General features: G+C 37.1%; 1 pseudogene; it reads left to right on the top strand.

Annotated features, from left to right (window-relative positions):
* Positions 1 to 1465: 1465 nt before the first annotated feature.
* LOC149208028 (mitogen-activated protein kinase 9-like) lies at positions 1466 to 21827 on the top strand (annotated as a pseudogene).
* The last annotated feature ends 1753 nt before the right edge of the window (positions 21828 to 23580 follow it).

A 23580-nucleotide genomic window follows, 5' to 3' on the forward strand; every position in this document is an offset into this window, starting at 1 on the left:
GAACATAAGCATAATAAAAAGAAGAAAAAGATAAATCATAAATAATTGTCATGAATGGAAAAGATAAATTTAAATGTTGCCTTATCTAATTTTCCAACAAATAACTTATCACAAGCTGGAACAACTCATGCTCTTCAATCCCCAACTAGGGAAAACATAGAAAAACCCGTTCCAGCAAATCCTCCTAGTTAGGAATCATTCATAAACAAAGTTAGTTGCTCTACCAAAGATCCTCTCTAGAACCTACACTTGCATCACATAAGTGTACAAAGAGTCTCCTTCTCTCCCCTCTACAATAAGCACGTGAAGTAGCACTAGGGTGTTTGAATGACACAAAACCCTAGTCTTATCTCTCACAAGAGATACTACTTAAGATACTTCTCTTGCCTCTATAAGGTTTATCAAAAAAAATATCTTCTTTGTCTCCTTTCAATACAACCCTAACCCTAGAGTTTCTTTTGAACTTCCTCCAATAACCTAGCACCGAAGACGATAAAAACTATACATGAATAAAAGTACAAGAGAGAGAGGGAGAGAGAGAAAGAAGTGTTCTACACTCCTTATATCCATAATAAAAGTGTGTGATGATTGATTTGACAAAAATACTCTCTCCTTCCTCTTTTTCTATGAAATTTAAGGGAGACCAACAATACAAAGTGGATCCAATCCTCTATAAGCAACCTAAATAAAAGAGCATAGCCCTACATGTAAATCTCTCCAATTCTAGGTGACATATGTCATGCTACAAGGCATGAACATATAACAAACAAGAATCCTTCTAGGGCTATAATATTAATAGTAGGTCACCTCTTCTAGAGCTAGAGACATTATCTAAGGCATATTAAACTTCTCTAACTATATTTATATATCAAATTTATTGCCTTAGATGTCAGAAGGCCTTCACATTCAACTTCAGAGGAAGACCCCCCCTCCCCAATTTGATAATAGGAACTTGGTCTTCGAGCTTTGAGGCTCTCATGTATTTGGTTCTAGAGCATTTCATTATGTTAGTTGCATCCATATATTAGAGATCAACTTTGTTTCTTGCCTTTATAGGAGTGACATTTTTTTTGGCACTCCCACTTTGTTTTGCAACATATGTATTGAACAGTCACAATGACCTTCGTTTGTTCATTTGTTGGACATTAATACACTCGTGACTTATCTCAATTGGAGGGGGGTGTTTTATCACCATATGGCTATTTATTTTTGTAGCATGACTTAAGATTCAAATTTCACATTCAATTAGGCATGCCTATTTTCATTCCCTTTATAACTTTTTTGACCTAAAATTTTGTAACCCATTTAGTTTTCCAAACATTCAGGATATATGCTCTTGTGTGATACACAATGTCGGGCCTTGGAGATTAAACATGTAAATTCTTAGAAGGAAAGAGTGTGAATTACCCCTTAAGTATAGATATAATTTTGTTTGTAAGATTGAATAAAATGTCATCTACTAATAATGACCTTATCACGTTGGAATTCAACTAGGTTTTTTGTTGAGAAAATATTTTGGTTTGAAACTTTGTGCAAATGTGCCTATGCTAATGGTGTTGTTTTGATATTCCAAATCTCTCTAGAGACAAAGTTCTTCACCGAATATGGTGAGGAAAACCAATACCATATACAAGAGGTTGTTATCAAGGGAAGCTATGGTGTAGTAAGTTCTCCGATTGATACTCATATTGGTGAGAAAGTGGCAATTAAGAAGATTAATGATGTATTTGAACATGTGTCTGATGCCACACATATTTTGAGAGAAATCAAGCTCCTTAGACTGATTCACCATCCAGAAATTGTTGAAATTAAGCACATTATGCTTCCTCTATCTTGATGGGAATTCAAATATATATATGAGTCTATCTCTGTTTCACAAAATATTGTCACCATGACATTCTGCAATCGGTGTGAGTCTTTCACCACTCATACTTTTCCTCCTTTGCAAGTCTTAAACCTCAGTTCTTCATGTCAAGCCTTGAAAATAAGAGAAAGCCCTTAAAAGTCTCTAAAACTCTGGTTCCGCACTTTCTCTTAGCATTACCTGTGGTCCCGCACCTACTAGTCATGTCCCCTGCGTACCTGACCGCTCTGTCTCTGTGTAATGGGTGCAGACCCCTGTAAAAGTCAAAAAGGTGCAAGTACATTCTTAAAAACTCACTTTAAGTCATTTCTGGAAGCTTCTAGAAGGAATCTTGAGGTGGCAAGTTCGCTCCTTTAAGGTTCATGCATCCCATACCTTAAGGAGCTAACCCCTTGATGTGAGGAGCTTATCCCTTTGAAGAAGGACTCTATCCCTTCATAGGTGGACCTGTAACCTCCTTCCTTTGCACTATAAAATGAAGCATTGGGTTGGTTACTGAGGAGGTTGAAAGCTGAAGATTTTTGAGGTGAAATGCTGTTGGAACTTAGTCTTCATAATTGAGCTTTTGTGAGGAAAGATTACATACCTTGTTGATCTCATTTGGAAGAGTGTGAAGCTTGAAAAAGTAGAGGAGATTCCTGTTTCGGACCCTGGGAGGAGCTTGTACAACATCAAGGCACCAAAGGTTGTAAAGTTCTTCTATTTTCAAAGTTAATACAATCAAGTTTATTTTTCTCAATAAGTTGTGTTTTATGGTTTATTTCATGGATTCCTTGATCACCATGATGAATATGATTTATTATATTGGCTATGCAGGGGTTATTTGATGTGTGCTTGTTTGTGATTGCAGGTTCTCAAAAGGAAACTCTTTCGGATGGTTGAAGCGTGGCTGCCACAAACTAGCGTTGGACTTAAGGTAGGGTCTAAAACACCTCTTAGTTTTTATTAATGAATTGCAATATATTTAGAGAAAGGTAGATTTGCTTTTCCTGCTTGTTGCTAGATATCTGTTGATACTAAGGAGATCGGTCTTGTATGCAAGAAGGATTTATCCGGCCAACAAATTGGCGACTCCACTGGGGAACTGAATTTGGTTTTTGCTTTTCCTTTTTTCTTTAACTTGAAAAACTTATCCCTGTTTCTGGTTTTTGCTTAATGTGTGTGGGATTGGGTAGTTTTTAGGATCTGTATTTTTTTATTTTTTATTTTTATTTTTTATTTTTGTCCGAAGTTTACAGGGAATCGCACTTTCTTTTTATAGACAGTGCAGACCTCTCCGCATCTTTCCTTTAGTACACAGAGCGGTACCGCATCTGGTTCTACTGGAAGCCTGCAGACCCTGTTAAATTTTTTGAAAAACCTAAATTGTTTTCGTCCAGTTAAGTTTAGTTTTTATTTACGACTTTTAGTGTCTACCTAGATCTGCATGTGTTCTGTCAAGAATCTCTTGTGAGTGAGTTCCATTGGCATTTTGGTTTTAGGTGATTTTCTAGAAGTTTTGCGTGCCTGGATTGATTTTCGCTTGGTCTTTGTAGTGACTCAGAGATTAGAAGCCTAAGAAACCTTAGATTACCCTAGTCTTTTTGGTCTTCTTGATGAGTCTGACTGATTTGTGAAATCTGCCCTTGGTGAGAAATAGATTTCGTTTTCTCTTTGCAAAGCTTTGAACGAACTTGCTTGTAAGTTTTGAATTTCATTTTTATAAAAGAAAACATAGCTGGGTGTTTTTTGATTGATTTGTTATTCTGAACGAATTAATCCTTAGTTTACTGAATAACTAAGTAAAACGTCCTCAAAAAGATTTAAAGCTTTTATTTCAATTAGATTTTTAGAAGTTTAGATCTCAAGATTAGTTTTATAGTTTTGAGTGTTTTCTAGAAATTGTAGAATCTCTTTTGAAAGAAATTGTTTTCTGTAGTTTTTGAGTGTTGAAAAAGAAAGGGATTTTTCGTGAGCATAATTAGTAGTCTCGTTTTGAGTTTATTGAAAAAGACAAAAAATATTTTCTTTTCATTTACATGTTGAAAGAAAGATTTGTTTTTCAAAGAATTGCATTCTCAACTCTTTCTTTTAGCTAGAAATTCATTGAAGAAAAAGAATTGTTTATCATCCTAGGTGCATTTTTTAGTGTTTTTGGAGTCGAGTCTTCACACCATCAAAGTTTCATCTCCATTCCTATTGACTTAAGAAACAATCCATAAAAATAACACTTAAATTAAAATTGATCTAGCAATATTTTTATTTCTAGGGTTCTTATCACCAATATAGCTTAGGCTAGTATGTTGGAGTAGGGAGTAATTAACTCTCCAAGATAGTTAAAACAAATAAATAGCTATATCTTGCGGTAGGAAATAAATCCAATTGTAATTGATATAATCTGGGAAGCTCCTCTTAAAGGAGTCAATCACGAGATCATGTCCAAACCTTTGAGACAATCAAGTCTGTCTCATTGGAAAAGATAGAAGATTTGTGCGTATTAAAAATGGTAAACCTCGGATTAACCATTGTCGAGGAGCCTGGGGTCACTTGTTGGTAAACCTCGGATTGATCATGTTGAGGAGCCTTCAAGGGGATTGAGCTTTGTTACTCTGCCCTTGCGCGTAGATCGGATCGTAGACTGTTCCCCCAGTTGTATTTGTTACTGTTGGTATCCTTAGTGACCATAATCTTAAGATTCTTTCCTAAGGTGACGGTGAAGGACAGGTCTCACTGTACCTGGAGCAGACGTCGACTAGACTCACTTGGAATCTCTGGGGGGTTCTCTTCACTCGAGATGGTTTTGTGAAGAAACTTGTGCCAGTCTGTTTCATTAAGCAGGTTGTTGGGGTAACTGTTCCAACCACCCTTTCTGTATTGAATTCTGCGACGTTGGATTTCATCACCAACTAGTGTTTTTGGTACGGAAAGTTACTGTTTGTGTGTGGTTTGAACTCTTAGATTTTTTAGGCGTGTGATTCAATTGTTTGGTTCTTTAGAGACTTTAGGTGGTTTTATTGAGATTTTCTTTGTTTGCATGTGAAGTAATTAAATATTTAATCGTGGCTGAATTACCGAGACAATCCCGTAGACTTCGGGGGCAACCTCCCGAGTATACACCAAGCCAGCTTGAAGGGCTACAAGCTCTTGTATCACCTAGTGACAGTAGAGTTGGGTCACCGGAAGCCAGAGAGTCTTCTTTAATTGTTCATCCTAATTATCAAGTTCAAGCAACAGAGTATATTTCTAAACCAATTTCATTTTCCGAAGTTACTGGTAGTTTTTATTCTACTAGTGAATTAGCTGAAGAACCTGAAATTTTTGAGCCTGAAACTGAACCTGCTGCTACTCCATCTTCAGGATTTGCTTCTCCAACTTCTAGTGGTCCTGGTTCACCCAGGGTAGGAAGGATCATTACCCAAAATCTTTCTTCTGGACTCATTTCTATTGAAGAACTTGTTAGTCTGGAAGAAGATATAACTCTCCCTGAAAATCAACCAACTTTAGAACTTAGGGAGCATGAATCAATTTTCTACAGTCCATTTAGGAGTGACGCTTGGTACGTCTCATTGACCAACTTTTTAGAAAATCCAGGTCTTAGTTTTTCACCACCTCGAATTCATTTTCATCCAACACCTAGAGGTTATTATCCTCCATTGAATATGTCGAGACAATCATCCATGTTTTCCCAATCACCGGAAACATTTTTATATGGCGGTCCTTCTGTTCCTTCGGGGTATCAGTCACTCACTGGTACTCTTTCAGGAGCATCTCCTCAACCCATTGAACATGGGATATCAACTGGTAATAACGGAACTCAACTATTGAGCGTAGAAGAAATTCTTATGAGGTCTGGTACTATTCCAAATCCGCAACCTCAAGGTAGTCAGTTACCGCCTGGGGGGCAACCTCAAGGTACTCAATTACCGCCTAGAAGGCAACCTCAAGGTAGTTAGTTACCACCTGGGGGGCAACCTCAAGGTATTCAATTACCGCCTGGGGGGCAACCTCAAGGACAGTACATACCTTCGGGACAGTACATACCTCAAAGTCAACCCCAGACGCAGTACATACCTCAAGGTCAACCCCAGTATCAATATATACCTCAAGGTCAACCCCAGTTTCAGTACGTGCCTCAAGGTTATCAACCTTAAGGTCAGTACCCAACTCAAGGTTTCCAACCACCTTTTGGTCAATCATTTGTACAAGGAGCTGGAAATATACCATTTAATTATCAGCCCTATGCTCAACCCGGTTATGGTCCTCAATATGCTCAACCTTTTATGGATCCATACCCTGGAATGAACATGGTGTGGGATCCATCTCAATCTCAACAGATCTTGCAACCTAATGTGCAGTTGTCATCTCAATCTGGACAACCTTTGGTTTATGGTTCAACCCAGCAACCCGTCTAGCCTATTATTCAAACTTCTGCACGTGGTGTAGCTCATCAGTCTAGGCCTAGTTCGCCTCGAACTCCGCCTTAAACGACTGCTGCAACTACTGCAGCTTCTGTTCAATATACCCCACCTACTTCTAGAGTATCGGCGGTTCCGGTTTCTACTGTTCCTGCATCAACTCCTCAAGCCTCTTTACCTCAGCCGGACCTACAATTTAGACTTCGGTTCAGATGCCTATAGGACAACCTGGTCCAAGTACAGTTGTCACAAGTCAACCTCAATTCACTTATCAACCGTACCAGGGACAGTACCAATGCAGTCCTGCTGTGCAAAGCCCAGTTTACCAGTATCAACCGTACCCTGGATATACTTATCAGCAACCTCAACAACCCCAGTTTGGTCCGGTTAATCCTGGTTTTCCAGGAGGATATAATATTCCAAATGTGATTCCAATTCCAAGTTATCCTAGATATCCTCCTCCTGGGGTTGGTCTTATGGCCCAAGGTTTTCGTGACCCTAACCGTCAGTTACCGTTCATTGCAACTTTGGACTTGCCTGATTTGTTGCGCCTTACGAACGATCCAATTAATTATCTTCCGTTTTGGCCGCCAATGCCGAATAAGTTTCCCAATGATATCCCGGAGTTTGAAGGTAAATCAGGAGAGGATCCATCAAACCATGTGATGACTTATCACCTCTGGTGTGCATCTAATTCCATTATCGATGATTCAATTCGCTTACATCTTTTTCAACGCACTCTGATTGGTCTTACGGCCAAGTGGTACATTGAGTTACCGCGAGCTTCTTTTTATAATCTTAGGCAGTTAGCCACTTCTTTCTTAACTCATTTTCAGTTGCCCGTCAGATATGACAATGGCATGGAATTATTAACTTCATTAAAACAGTCAACATCCACATATATTTCAAATCATATTCATGAATGGCGACGTAGATGACGTTTAGTTAAAGTTTTTATTCTGGATCAAATTTTAGCAGAATGGTTCGTTAAATCATTATTACCTAAAATCACTGAGGATGTAGCTAAGACAGGAGTTGTTACTGAAGAGCAAGTAATTTCTCAAGCTCAGTACCTTGACCTCGTTTATACGCAGTCGGGTACTTTACACGAAAAAATCTCCGACCTTCCAAAACAAAATCAAATAACTGCAGCTCCTTCAGGGTCTCATGCCGCTGATGGTATGATTGGTTCAGTTAGTACCAAAAGCAAGAAGAAATCTTCAAAGAATTCTTCTCCTATTATAACTTTACTAGATTCCCCGACAGGAGACTCTTCCGCTGAAATTCCTGCCGATATTCATGTCGTAGAATCATCTGCGGCCAAATCAAAATCCAGTGGTAAAAATAAAGGGAAGAAGAAAAATAAACAAAACTCAAAAGAGAAATCAGATAAAACTGAATCTACTGACGAGAAACGTAAACCTCGCTATCCTTGTCTCATTTGTGACGAGGAGCATTTTACAAGAGATTGCCCACATCGAGCTGAGGTTGCGAAAATCGTCAAAGGTTCTCAAACGCCTGCTGTCTTGAAGGATCCTTTTCCTAGTCAAGATAGTAAGATGATTGGTTCTTCCTCAAATGCCTCAGAAGAACCCATAATGATGATGTCTCATGTCAGGATTGCGACGCGATCGCAAGATTATGGTAGTAAAAGTCCTGTTGGTGGTAAGGAAGCAGAATCTTCTAATTCAAACCCATCAACTTCAACTCCTTCTAGTTCTGATCCGCTACAGATCGAGAAACCTAACCCAGACTTAGTAATCAAACCGCCTGCTAAAGGTATACTTCGGAAATCAGCTTTCAATCCACATGCTAGAGCTGCTCAGAATTATAACATTGTTGAAGACTTAGCTATTTCCCCTTCAGCAATGTCGGCTTTGGAAGTGCTGCAATCATGTCCAGCACAGCGTAAATTACTTTTGTCGGCTATAGGAGCTGTTGATATTCAGGATTCGAACCTTATAATCTTCGATTTAGGGAATAGTGCACCTTGCCTACCTCACCAAATGGCTTTCCAGATTCCAGTGTTAGTAAAAAACAGACCTTGCTTTAGGACTGTAATTGATGAGGGAGCTTCTACGTGTATTATGTTGATCCAGTGTTGGAGATCGCTTGGTTCTCCTACACTCAATCAATCCCCGACGATTCTAAAGGCTTTTGATGGCCGTGGGTTCCATCATTTTGGCATTTTACATGATTTACCTATAGGGGTTGAAGGCAAAACTGTTAATCTAGATGTGGAAGTGGTTGATGCCCCTCTAGAATACAACCTTCTCTTGGGTCGCAGTTGGTTTTATGCTACGACTGTTGTTGTTTCATCGGTCTTTCAGCTTATCAAGTTTCCTCATAATGGAAAGATCATTACAATAGACCAGCTAACTTATTTTTCATCCGACCCAGCCTCTTCTGAAAGTATTCAACATGTCGGTAAAACAACTATCCCTTACAAGGATGTTGGGGTAGGATTAATTAAAGATTCTAGTTTACTAGGAACTTTTTCCTTTCCTCCTCCGAACGTATCGCCTTCTACTGCAACTATTCATATGATTTCATCAAACACTGTTGTTTTTGATGATCCTTGGATCGTACCTTCCGAATCTGAGGTGGATTCATTCGGTGATGCGATGCCTTTGAGTCCCTATGAAATTGCATATCAGGCTGTACAGTCGTTTTTTGACCCTTGTTCAACCGAAATCGATCTAATAAATGTGGTCCATGGAGAATCACTTTCAATATCAGCCTCAGATTCAACAACATTTCCTGAGCCTGTTCATAATGATGAGCAGATTCGTGAACTTTTGTCTGTTGATGATTTACCATGGGAAGATCTTCATCATCGAGCTTCATTTTTACCTGAGATTGATCATTTTGAAAATGATTTTTCATCTATTTTTACTACTGATTATGTCAAAGAACCACAGAATCCATTGCAACATCCTGATTCTGAGTTAAATTTGGGAAATATCTCTCGAATGGTTCCTATTGACATTTCAGTTAAACTAGGGATAATTGAAAACATTCATATAGGTGCTTCCTGTACGAACGATGAACTCCAAACTTATAAAGCCCTATTTCAAGAATTCCACGACGTGTTTGCCTGGTCATATGAAGAGATGCCAGGAATCGATCCATCAATTATTGTCCATGAAATTAAAACTTACCCGGATGCTAAACCTGTCCGGCAACGTTTGCGTCAGATACATCCGCGAAAAGCTGCTGCTATTAAAGCTGAAGTTGAGAAATTACTTCGAGCAGGTTTCATTTATCCAATTCCCTTAACAGATTGGGTATCGAATATTGTTCCTGTTAACAAAAAGCAAGGAACGATAAGAATATGTATTGATTATAGGGATATTAATCGAGCTTGTCCTAAAGACAATTACCCAACCCCCTATATCGATCAAATCATTGATGATTGTGCTGGCAGTGAAATATTCTCCTTTATGGATGGTTTTTCCGGTTACAATCAAATCAACATACTCTCTGCTGATCAACCAAAAACGGCTTTCATTTGTCCAAGGGGGACGTTTGCTTATTGCAAATTGCCTTTTGGATTAAAGAATGCCGGAACAACTTTTCAAAGAGCTATGTCTTATGCATTTCATGACATCAAGCACATTGTGCAGCCATATCTCGATGATTTACCTGCCCATTCATTATGTAGAGCCAATCATCTCACTCATTTACGAGCAATCTTTATGAGATGTAGGCATTATCGAATTAGGCTAAATCCACACAAATGTGTTTTATGTATAGAAACCGATCATTTACTGGGATTTGCTGTTTCAAAAGCCAGCATTCGTGTCGATCCCTCGAAGGTTGAAGCTATTGTCAAATTGCCTCCTCCTTCGACTCTTCGCCAACTCCAAAGTTTGCAAGGGAAAGCAAACTTTTTACGTCGTTTCATTCCTAACTACGCTGAGATAACAAAGGGTTTTACCAGGTTGTTGAAACAGAATACTCCATTCTTTTGGGATGAGATAGCTGACAAATCTTTTGATGCACTTAAACACGCGTTGACCCATGCACCGTTATTGCATCCTCCCAACTACAACCAAGATTACTTCTTATACCTTGCCGCTTCTCATTCCACCATTGGGATGGTTTTAGTTCAGGAAGATGAATTCAACAGTGAACATGTGATTTACTATCTTAGTCAAACTCTGAATCCAACTGAGCTTAAATATTTGCATGTGGAGAAATTGGCCTTGGCAGCTGTTCAAGCTGTCCAAAGATTTCGTCATTACATCTTACTATGCAAAACTACCGTAATTTCTGACTGTAACCCTATGATCTATATTTTGACCAAACAATTGCTAGGGGGCAAGTATTCCAAATGGATAGTTATCCTGCAGGAATTTGACTTGGAATTTGAAAAATCCAAGGCAAAGAAATCTTTGGTATTTGCGGAACTGATGTGTGATTTCCCGCATGCTGATACTAAAATTGTGGTGGAAGAGCCCATTGTGGACGAATCCTTGTTTCTTATCAGTACTCTTGATCCATGGTATGGAGATATCATTGTTTATCTCCAAACCCAATCTTTTCGGCCTGAAATTTCACGATCTCAGCGACGGAAAATACGTTTCCAATCCCAACAATACAATATTATTGGAGATACACTCTATCGTCATGGGGCGGATTCTGTTTTCGACGTTGTTTAACTCGTGAAGAAGCTGAAAAGGTTCTAAATGACTGTCACTCTGGAACATGTGGCGGTCATATGTCTGGGTATGCCACAGCCCAAAAGTTACTGCGCACTGGTTATTTCTGGCCGTCTTTATTTAAAAATTGTATCTGTGCAGTCCGGAAATGCCACAATTGTCAAATATTTGATCGTAAGATGCGTGCTCCACCTGCTCCTCTCCACCCTATAATTGTCGTCGGTCCTTTTGCAAAGTGGGGTATCGAATTTATTACATGTAACCCTCACTCGACCGGGGGGCATGCGTATATCATCCTTGCGGTAGATTATTTTACTACATGGGTCGAGGCGATGCCTACATTTTCAGCAGACGGCAAAACTGTTGCAATTTTCATTTTCAATCATATAATTGCTAGATTCGGTGTTCCTCAAGCGATTATTACTGATCATGGGAGTCATTTTTCGAAACATCATGATGACTGAACTAACAGATCAACTTGGCCTGCGTCACGATAGTTCTACTCCATATTACCCATAGGCTAATGGTCTGGTTGAAGCTATGAACAAAGTTCTAGTCACTATGATCTGACAAATCATTGGTATTCATAGGTCGAATTGGCATAACATGTTATTTTCAGCACTTTGGGCATATGGAACCTCAGTAAAAACATCAACTGGTTTCACTCATTTTCAACTGGTTTACGGTTTGGAAGCAGTGTTACCCATTGAATGCGAAATTCCGTCATTGCAAATAGCCATAGAATTACTCCCAGCCACCCTCGAAGAAGAGAAACGTTTGTTGTACTTAGCTCAGCTAGATGAGAATCGACGTGACGCTACATTAGCAATTGAAACTCATGCCAAACAAATAAAAGCTTAGTACGATCAAAATGTTACACCTTGTAATTTTCTGGAAGGAGACCTAGTCTTACTATACGATCAAGCAAATGATAAGCTAGGGGCTGGAAAATTTGTACCTATGTGGCATGGTCCTTATGTTGTTAAGCGAAAGCTGGGAAAAGGGGCCTATGAATTGGTAGATTTTGACGGTGTCTCTTTGTGTAAACCTAGAAATGGTCTTTATCTGAAGAGATATTATGCTTAAATCTGTGTGCGGAGATTTTTGTTAGATTAGTTTCTTTCTAGCTTGTGTGTTTTAGATTAGAAAAGTGTGCCTAGTTTAGAGAGTGTTTTTATCATTATTCCTGCTTATCTTGATTTTACTCTTGATATTGTAGATGTCGACGTCTCTTCAAACATACATTGGTTTCGTTGATGGTGCTTGTCGTAATACACGGAACATTTCTTCCACAGCTTGGGTTATCTATTCACCCTCTGATGAGTTGGTATCTATGCATGGGGTAAGCCTCGGTCAAACAACGAACAACATTGCAGAGTATAGTGCTGTAATTGAGTTATTATCTGAATCCATTTCATTTGGGATTCGGAGTTTGATTGTTAGGTTAGATTCTGAACTCGTTGTATTGTAGCTTAATAGAGTTTATGCCATTAGAAATCCAGTGTTATTAAGATTATTTTTGAGAGTTCATCTCTTGGAACGTGAATTTGACTACATTGAATATTAGCATATTCCAAGATATTTAAATACATTAGCAGATGCAATTGCTTCTCGAATGTTAAATAGACATTTGCAATAATCAAACAGTAAATTTAAAAACATTCCATAACATGTTATACAAGATAGCCAGTAATAGTGATATAGCATAGCATAGAAGTGTGTCAAATATACATCGTCTTCGATCATAGGTTGAAAAACACCTTATGATCAGCAAAAATGATAGTACAAAAAGCAAAAATGTCGTATGAGTCTACAAAGGTGATCATCCTATCACTGGTGATGATCACGATAAGAAACCACTGCTCGGGCCACCCTACAAAGGAACCTCCTGAAAGGTCCTGGGACCCCAATCACATAGCGCTATAACCTAAGTGGAATATCATCTATGCTAGTCTCTGGAATATTTGCTGTCAAACGCTCTAGATGGTTTTCCAATTCGGTTAGGGTCTCTATAGATTAGTTCCGTGGGGCCGATATTGCCGCAGCTGGGTGTCTCCTCTCATAGGGCCAGAGAGCGGCTGGTTTCCGTGGACCCACATCTGCATTTGAAACTTTTATTATTAGTTTTGGACGATTTAAAAACAAAAAAAAAAAGGTTAAAACTTAGAAAATGTTGAGAATGATTTTACTTGAATCATCCCACTGCTCTCCTGGTGGAAGAGTCATGTCTGGGTCACCACGATAATCCATCCCAGCATATGGAAAATCCTGAATCACGAAAAGTTGGTTCTCCAACCAACGAAAATACTCAGGTGGAAATCGAACAACCTTTGAACCCTCCTCAGGATGACGGGCCATAACTGTAACCCAACGCATTAACTTAGGCTCTCGGGGAAGTCCAACCTCAACGGAGAGCTGTTGTGGGACCAACATCGGGACCCTCTCTAGACCAAAGCTCACAACTAGGAAACCATATCCAAAGTTTTTTAGTTGTCCGTTCTTTGCTCTAGTTAGTTGGCCTTTTACATTCGCCAACACAGCTTCGCACCAGTTGAAGATGGTACCTCGATAACAGTCTATTGCCATTCGCATTTGGGATCCGATAGCTACATGCAGTGCTGCGCTTCCGCAGAGTCTGGTGACAGTAAATGCAATCACTTTAAGTTTAGGATGGGAGATAGTTTTGATATCGATCCCTTTGTCCTTTGTTTGGTCATTAAAAAACTCTAATCGGAGACTATCGACAGACTGGCCACCCGCCTAGTCCCGAAAAGAGATAATCGTTCACCTCTCTTGGGCAAACCAATCAAGAAATAAATTTCCTCTAGCTCGATTTTGAGCCTGTGGCTACCAATAATGAAACACTGATCCTGTATGTTCCACCTGTCTACCAGCCATTGCAAAAAGTCTACTTGGGCCCTCATGCCAGGTATGGCCCAGAATTTAAATAGTCTGCATGCTCTCAATGCATCTAATGAGGGTTGATGATTTATTGCAACAAGGTCCACATCTTCGTGCTCGCGTTCCCTCCAACTAAGCATTTTGTATGTCCTACATTGCAAAAAAAAAGACGTATTAGAAAAATTTAGTTCCAAAATTTTTGGGCGGAAATGGAGAAATTTGAAGTTTTAAAACATATTTCGTGGGGTCCACACCAGCTAGTTAGGGACAGTGCGTAGGTCTGCACTCTTCCTAAGCAACAGGTGCGGAACCTTGACTCTTTCCTCTGTAGAAAAAGTCGGGGTCCGCATGTTGCGCCTGCGGACCCCCATGAGCGGATTTCTAAACTAATTTTTCCCTCAAAAATCAAAATGGAAGCCTAAAAACGAAATGCAAACGGCTGAAATGCAAGATTAGGATGGTGTGGATTACCTGGTGCTGACGGTTTTCGATTCCAACGGACGGATTTTCCGCAATCTTCACAGGAAGTTTCTTACCCAAAAGCTCTCTCTTCTCACTCTGATGTCAAACGGTAAAAATGAATTTACAAAAGCCCTTTTTATAAGCTTTTTTGAATAAATGAATTTTTAATTTGTTTATTTTTCACTTTAAAAAAGGTAACTTTTTGACGCATTTTTATTTATTTTAAACAGGTATGAGTAATGTTTGAGTTTTTGTGCAGAATATTGGATTTTTCAAGGAAAATTGATAATCTTCAACAAAAAACATTGGAGTCCTCTTTAAGTTCTGTTCTGACTCGTAAAATATGAAAAGATTGCCGAGTTTTTTCTTTTTAAACTCATTAAAATGGAATTAAAAGGACGGTCCACTTATAGCTCTTTTCTGACCGCATAAACATGAAAAGATTGCCAGATTTTTGTCGTTTCAAGTTCGATATTGGTTATAAAACGACGTGTCTTTGATCGCTTTTTTACTTTTTCAGATCAGGGACACTAATTATGAAAAGTACTCCTTGATCGTAATGGTCAAGCGGTTCTCTCAAGTATTATTTTATACTTTTTCGGGCTTGGGGGACACAAATTTACGAAAAAGGACAACCATGGAGTTTTCTTAAGTTTTTCTTCTGACTCCCTAAAATTGAAAAACACCGAGTTTCTCCTATACTGGACTCGTTAAAATTTAACAGTAAAGGACCTGTTCAATTTTAAACAGGAACGAACCACTCCTTCTTAGGGTTCGAATTTTAAACTAAGTTGGACTCATCCGAAGGATGAGCTTATAACCAAGCAAATGTTATCCTCCTCAAGCTTGTCAAAAATAAAGAGGTACTTGCCAGAAATGGTGGGGGAAAAGAGAGAAAAATGAACCTGTTTGTTATACTTTGTGTTTTAGAAAAGCATTTAACCACTCTTGAACACGACACTTTTTGTTCACCTGGTTTGGGAAATCCTTTGCCTAACAGTTAATCAAACCATATTGAAAGTCTTCAGCCAGTTTCTGGGTATTAGCTTTGGGTCAATTGTCACCAAACGATCTATAGTGTCGTTATGTGTTAAAGAGGCCAGTTCAAATAAACCATTTATCTGCAAAATATCTGTCATCCATCCTGACCATCCCTGAGTTATTCCTTGCCAAATATATTTCTTCAAACTTGATCTATGATTTCGTGTTGTGGGCTTGCCTACGACGGATCGCTTTCTATCGACTTCAGCTCATTATCTAGAAATCGTTAGTAACTTGGAATTTGCATGCCTCAATGGCAGGTTTCTTGCCTTCGACGACAGGTTGCATCATTGACCTTCGATCAAAGGATTCTATGACATGTTCGACATCAGCTCATCTATTCACATTTCATGGATTGTACTGAGTACTTTGAGAGCCATTGACATTACTGGTGGTTTCTCTCACACTTGTTAACAGTTCACATCATTGACTGGTAATCAAATGGTTTCTACCATGTTTGACTTCGACACATTCATTCACAGGGATAAAATCGTACTAGTTCGGGAAGTAGAAATCAAGACCCTGGATCTAGTTTCCACCGTCCAGGCTACGAGGAATTTTGTTACTCATTATACAGTGGACTATTCATAAACAGATGGCTGCGCCCATACTGTGTCTACATATGTCTATACTTGTGATGTATTACAAAGCCATTCCTGTTTCAGAGCAGTTTAGTTAGTTTTCTAGTCAGTTTTGATCTGAGTATGGGAATGCCTACCTCAGCGATGATGTGTTCACATATATATATTTTGTATTAAATATTTTTACAGGTTCCGACCAGGTTGTGCACAGGATGATCCTTGAAATGATAAAGTACTTCACTCTTCTTAGATGACAAATGCTATCCTCATCTATTACAGACTTCGCACTTTAGGGGGCAATCTGTTGCACAAAATATTGTCACCATGACATTCTACAATTGGTGTGAGTCTATCACCACTCATACTTTTCCTCCTTTGTAAGTCTTAAACCTCAGTTCTTCATGTCAAGCCTTGAAAATAAGAGAAAGACCTTAAAAGTCTCTAAAACTCTGGTTCTGCACTTTCTCTTAGCATTACCTGCGGTCCCGCACCTACTGGTCATGTCCCCTGCGTACCTGACCGCTTTGTCTCTGTGTAATGGGTGCGGACCCCTGTAAAAGTAAAAAAGGCGCAAGCACATTCTTAAAAACTCACTTTGAGTCATTTCTGGAAGCTTCTAGAAGGAATATTGAGGTGGCAAGTTTGCTCCTTTAAGGTTCATGCATCCCATACCTTAAGGAGCTAACCCCTTGATGTGAGGAGCTTATCCCTTTGAAGAAGGACTCTATCCCTTCATAGGTGGACCTGTAACCTCCTTCCTTTGCACTATAAAATGAAGCATTGGGCTGGTTACTGAGGAGGTTGAAAGGTGAAATGCTGCTGGAACTTAGTCTTCATAATTGAGCTTTTGTGAGGAAAGATTACATACCTTGTTGATCTCATTTGGAAGAGTGTGAGGCTTGTCAAAGTAGAGGAGGTTCTTGTTTCGGACCCTGGGAGGAGCTTGTACAACATCAAGGCACCAAAGATTGTAAAGTTCTTCTATTTTCAAAGTTAATACAATCAAGTTTTTTTTCTCAATAAGCTGTGTTTTATGGTTTATTTCATGGATTCCTTGATCACCATGATGAATATGATTTATTATATTGGCTATACAGGTGTTATTTGATGTGTGCTTGTTTATGATTGCAGGTTCTCAAAAGGAAACTCTTTCGGATGGTTGAAGCATGGCTGCCACAAACTAGCGTTGGACTTAAGGTAGGGTCTAAAACACCTCTTAGTTTTTATTAATGAATCGCAATATATTTAGAGAAAGGTAGATTTGCTTGCCCTGCTTGTTGCTAGATATCTGTTGATACTAGGGAGATCGGTCTTGTCTGCAAGAACGATTTATCCGGCCAACAATCTCTATGTTGTATTTGAGTCTATGGAGTCCGAGCTTCACCAATTTATTAAAGCAAATGATGATCTCACACCTGAACACTATTAGTTCTTTCTGTATCAAATTCTTAGAGCCCTAAAGTACATTCATATAGGTTTGAAAATCTCCCCTGAAAGATATGCTTCCAGTCCTAGTAAAACAATTTTATTTGGGATTTTTTCTATTGGAAGTCTCATTGCTTTACTTGATGAAATGTTTTTATGGTTTTCTTATAGCAAATGTATTTCATCATGACTTGAAGCCAAAAAATATTTTGGCAAATGTTGACTTTAAATTGAAAATATGTGACTTTGCGCTTACTTGTGTCTCCTTCAATGATGCTGCATCTGCAATTTTCTAGACGATAATTTCTCTCACCCTGGATTGCATGTGAATAGATACCTAGAATGGTGAAGAGAGGGATTCATTTTCTCTTCATGTGTAGAGTCTTTCTCTCAGTCTAGCTGATATTATTTGTTGGGGTGTTTCGTCTATAATATTTGATCTCCTTTATGATATGATCTCTCATTAGCATCTCAATTCTATCACCGAGGAGAGCATTGATGGTATTAGATTTCGTGTGAGAGCAACCAATTCGTAGGTGTGTGGAGTGCTTTGCATGGCTTTTGGGCCAAACATATTAGTGTTTATCATCTTGTTGACTATCCTCTAGTATAAGATGAGATCCTCTAGTCACTAAACATGCTAAATGATGCATATACTTTAGTCAACGTTAGAGAGGGCATTTAGGTTCTGAAAGTAGTGAGCTCTGACTATGGGGCGATACTTAAAATAAAATTGTTTACTTTTCTTTCCTTTTTCCCCCCTTTTCACGAAATGTTGATATTGAGTGGACCTTGTTGCAGGATTATTTGGCAACCAGGTGGTATTGAGCCCCTGAGCTTTGTGGTTCCTTCTTTACTAAGGTGAATATTTGATTTATAGTTGAGTTGCATTTTTCATACTTGTCATTTGTTTTTTGTTTTTTAGTGCTTTACCCCATGCTTAAAGGGAAATTTTTCTAATGATAACTCTATATAAGATTAACATAATTTTGTTTGTACATTGTTTAAACTTTAAAGCAAAAAAGAGAATACATGTTGTTGGTTGTTAGTTGTTACAACTATCATGTTGGGACATTTCCTTATGAACTTAAAATGTCATTTTGTTTTTAGCTTCTACTTTATTAATATATACAAGTAAGTAGTACAATTTAGTTGAGGCAGAGGCCACTAAGAATCAGGCATACCACTCATAATGCAAGCCAAAAAAATAAGACTTTTCCATCTTTAACATTTTATGAGAACTCTAAGAAAATCCTAGTTTTGCAGATTCAAAAACTAACAGGGATGAAAGCATATAAAAGTAAATTGAGTCTTTAAGGTTTAAAACCTATCAATCATAAAAGTCCATAAAACTAACAAAAATGCAAGCCCATATACTGAGAGGTAAAATAATTTGATTCATAAAAATTGAGACAGTTCGGGCCCAAGGATAATTCCAATATCCTTCCTTGTTTTATATCATGTTGATTTTATTGCATTCTACTAATTTGTTTATGTATATTATCACAAAAAGGGTTAGCTTTGAAGATGTTTATGACATGAAATTTTATAATTTTTCATATTTGAAGGTGATTATAATGAAAAATTACATTCCAAACCATTAGAGACAAAATATGCAAAGTCGGTCTAAGTATATGCCATGTAAGGGTGGATATATCAAAATGGTACTGAGTGCAAATTGCAATACATATAAGAAAAAAATACATAGATATCCACATTTTAAAACATTGATTGCACCCTTGACAAGTTCTAACCTTTCCTACTTTGACATCATTTAACATTTAGCAAGTTTTCTTAGATACGCTTGGGTATGCTTTCTAAGAGGATATTCGCTGAGAAGAGTACAATGACATTTTCTTGTGTAAAGAAGTCGTATTTCATGAAAATTATGTCATGGCACACCACACTAGTCAATAGAGATCACGACCTGGCAGTGATATAAGAGTCATTGCCGAGACAAACTATAATTTGGGAATGAGTCGAAATAATACCTAATCACCATCAACATTATGTGTTACAATCATCACTAAGATATATCACTGGTGGCAGTTTTATGAGTATTCATGGAATTTTTCTATTGTCCATCTAGATGTTTCAGCCAGTAAGATAGTAATATCCCAGCCAATGTTTTTTGCTTGTTATGGCCTTGTTTCATTGCAAAAAATGGTGTTTCAAACTATTGTTTTAAATTTTCAGATTCAGACTTGGAATCGCCACAACATCTTATTCTCTACGAGTGAATAAAGTCCAGAATGAAGATAAAATGTTGTTTGTGTGATTCTTAGAATTCGCTGACGAAAAAAAGCAAATATATTTCTTAATTGTCCTAACTTTAATGTTTTCTAAAAATGTTTTCTTAGAGATGTTATTGTATATCAATTCCACATATTTTAGCATAAACATTTTTTTTAATGCATGGATCTATATTCGTTATAATTTATTGCTTTGATCATTTCTTATCATTTAGAATGACATTAATCTGTTTTTCCCTCTTATAATTATGGAAATAATTCTATGCCTATCACTTAAGTTCTTGGTGTTATATTTATGTTGCAGTACACTCCTGCCATTGATATTTGGAGCATAGGATGCATATTTGTTGAAATGTTTATAGGAAAGCCATTGTTTCTGGGAAGAGCATTGTACATCAACTGGATATAACCACTCATTTGCTTGGAACTTAGTCACCATAAACACTTTTTAGGGTTGACCCTTTCTTCTTGCTAATCACATTTGCAATAATGAAGAATATTAGTGGATTTATCTAAAGAGCTACTGAGACATTCTGAACAATCCATAATTAAAATACAGAACTAATTATATCAATTATGAGATTAATAATCAACACACCAACTGTTCAACTAATTAGCATAGAATTTCCAGAAAACATGAGTGGAGATGACTTACCTATAGCGACGATATTCCTTACTTTTGATTTTGGAGTTGAACACTATTTGAATCATGCTAACCACAAAAAAGTTTTGGGGATGAATCTCCACCCATAGGCTCAATTGCACATAATTTTTCTACAATTGGCCACCCTCGACTCCCCAATCAATATATTACTGCTAGGGAATCCTTTGTCTCACAACACTTTTCTTCCAATGGAAGAAATGAATCATCTTATCCCCCTCATCGTCCATTAAATCGAACAAACAATTCCAAAAATGGAAAATGACCTGCATCCACACATTGCATGTGTCAATATGCTAGCTTTTATTTCTTTATTTTAAGTTTTACTTAATACAATATTTCTCTTAATTTAACTCTTTCTTATTTTATTTCGTTTTTTAAACTTTTTGTTAACTTTACTTATTTTCATAGTTATATATATATATAGAACTCTAGTTTATTATTTATTATTATTACATTCTCTTCATTATTTATTATTTATTTACTATGATTATATTTCCTTCATTATTTATTATTTATGTACTATTATTATATTTTCTTTATTATTTATTATTTATTCACTTGTATATTAATATTATTTTATTTTACTTATTTATTATTATTGTTACGAGGCATTACACATTTGTCATGCACGTTTGACTTGTTAGTGTGACTCGTTAATGACATTTTAGTGATAATGGATTCAAAAATAATATTCTTCTCGTGGTAGCTGTTACATCCCAGGAAAGCCCATGTGATACATGTTTTAATTCCGGCAAGTTGTGAAGAAATAATAGATGTAAACAATATAGATGTCTAAATTTTGCTTTTTATTTTCCTTTATAACTCTTCTTGAATATTTTTTCTTTATGAAAATTTCAAACTTACAATGAGAAGGCCAGAATATACTTACGTAATGTGCGGAAAAGGCATCCAACACCCTTCTTATAGAAGTTCCCAAATGTAGATCCACTTGCCCTTCATATGCTTGAGTGTATGCGTTTGATCCAAAAGACCGACCAACAGTAGAGGAGGTAAGAAAATATAAAGTTTGAAGACAAAATATTGAATGTTACTTCTATCAGGGGACTTGTTGTTTGATCTTCAATTATAATGCTAGCTTAGGGAAGTGGTTTGCAACTTAGTTATTATTGTTGCGCATATTTTTAGGCATTAGTTGATCCATATTTCAATGGTTTGACAAAATTTGAGCGTGAACCTTCAACATAGCCTACTCCAAAGTTCGAGTTTGAGTTTCAAAGGAGAATATTAACAAAGGATGATGTGAGAGAGCTTATATATCGAGAGGTAAATATACATTTTAAAATGCTATTGTTGCTTATAATTAAAATGCCACTCTGGCTTAATTGTCTTATTCTCTTGATTTACTTGGGAAAAATCTAAAACTTTATGATGACTATCACTTTGCTTTTCCTGTTTTTTAGATCTTGGACAGATTTTAGAGTGTCATCCTAAGATGCTACAAGAGTATCTATGTGGTGCCAACAATGCCAACTTTATGTATCCAAGGTTTGCCCATGAATATCCTAATTTCATTGTTCATTTTAATGATTTTGGTCCTTATTTCTTAGTTACTTTGTGAAGTTACGTGCACTGAACAAACTCAACCAAGTATATAACAAGTGTAATATGCAGCCTTGCTGTTTAGTACCTCCCTCTTATGCAAAAATAATTGATAGGAGAAGTTATTGTAACTAGGATAAAAAGAATAATTGTAACTAGTTGATCTTTAATTTATATCGGGTAATCATTTTCTTCTCCACATCATGTGAACACTAATTAAATACATAACATCACATTTTTTGTTGGGGAAGGAGGGAGATATTGATACATTTCCTAATTATGAAAACACTTAGTACTAATACTAATAATGGTTAGTACTGAAATTGTTGAATTTATTCATTTTGCTAATTCCCTTGCTTTGAACCTCTCGTTAGAACATATTGGAAGTTGGAAGTTGGAGTATTATTAATTGTCAAATTGATTTTGACTAAGAAAATAATTTTTTAGATTTCGGAAGTCTAAGAAGCAAATCTTGAAAGTAGATATATCTAATTGCCATGAATAAATATTTGATGCAGTAAAATCTAGATAAACAAAACATCGTTACAAAAACTTCTTTCAGTTCAAAGCATTTGAAATTATATTTTTAACAAGACTTCTAAAAATAAAAGATATAGTGAATGGTACTATCTAATTTGTGATTTACATCTTAAGGCAATACCTAATTCCTCTTAAAGCTAAGTGCATAAAAAATCACAAATATAACAATAAGTAGGCAGATAGTGATATGTTGTTGCACAAGTCCCAGAAATTACAATGAACATATATTTTTTGGTTTTGGGATTCCCTACCTTTGTGGGAGATTTAACGTTTTTTTTTGTTTGTTTGTTTGCATATTTGCAGAAAATTATAAAATCAACTTATAGGTGCCAGTCCTTGTCTTGTATGTTAGTTATATGATGGGAGTACCATACGTAATAGAAATTTTTATTGGGTTATGCAAAAGATGCCCCTTTATTGAGAGAATTTCATTGAGTTGAGGGGTGGACTTATTGTCCAACCTTCGTACATCTACCATCACTAGGTGCATGCTTTCCACATTCCCCTTAAGCCATTTCTGAGTGGGTTGCTAATTGGGCCATCTTTAGGCAGTTGATACTGCAAAGCATTTCATTTTATCCGCCTCTAGTATGAGATCCAAGAGTTATTTCATTGTCTATTTCAAGAGTCGCAGACACTTTCTAGTTTCTTTAGATACCATGACCAATGTTGTTTGTCTCTTTACATGTAGGGGACCATCACAGTCTAGTTCAATATTTGTGGCCACTCCCTAGACCAAAATCCTGTTTCGGAGAATCTATTCCTTCCCGTGTTCTTGTCTACTACTGAATTTCTCATCTCTTTAGATCTACCACTGCGAACTATAATACATGCCTTAATATTTTTTTTGGATAAGCACAAAGATTACAGGTTTTGTGTAAACATTACACTGTAGAGGAAGTTCAACAGTAAGGAATTTCATTCAACAAGATAGACTATTACAAGTAGATACAAGGGAAAGCCCTTGTGAATCACTATTGAGTGATTACCAAGGAAGGTCCTTACTACTTGTTGTGGGAGATTTAACGTTTAGTTTATTTTTTTTTGCAGATCTGCATAAAATTATAAAATCAACTTATAGGTGTGAGTCCTTGTCTTGTATGTTAGTTATATGATGGGAGTACCATACGTAATAGAAATTTTTATTGGGTTATGCAAAAGATGCCCCTTTATTGAGAGAATTTCATTAAGTTGAGGGGTGGACTTATTGTCTAACCTTCGTACATCTACCA

This window comes from Pinus tabuliformis, chromosome 1_2 (assembly GCF_031772625.1).
Source record: "Pinus tabuliformis cultivar Carrire ecotype Pingquan chromosome 1_2, CPIR1, whole genome shotgun sequence".
Classification (NCBI taxonomy): Eukaryota; Viridiplantae; Streptophyta; class Pinopsida; order Pinales; family Pinaceae; genus Pinus; species Pinus tabuliformis.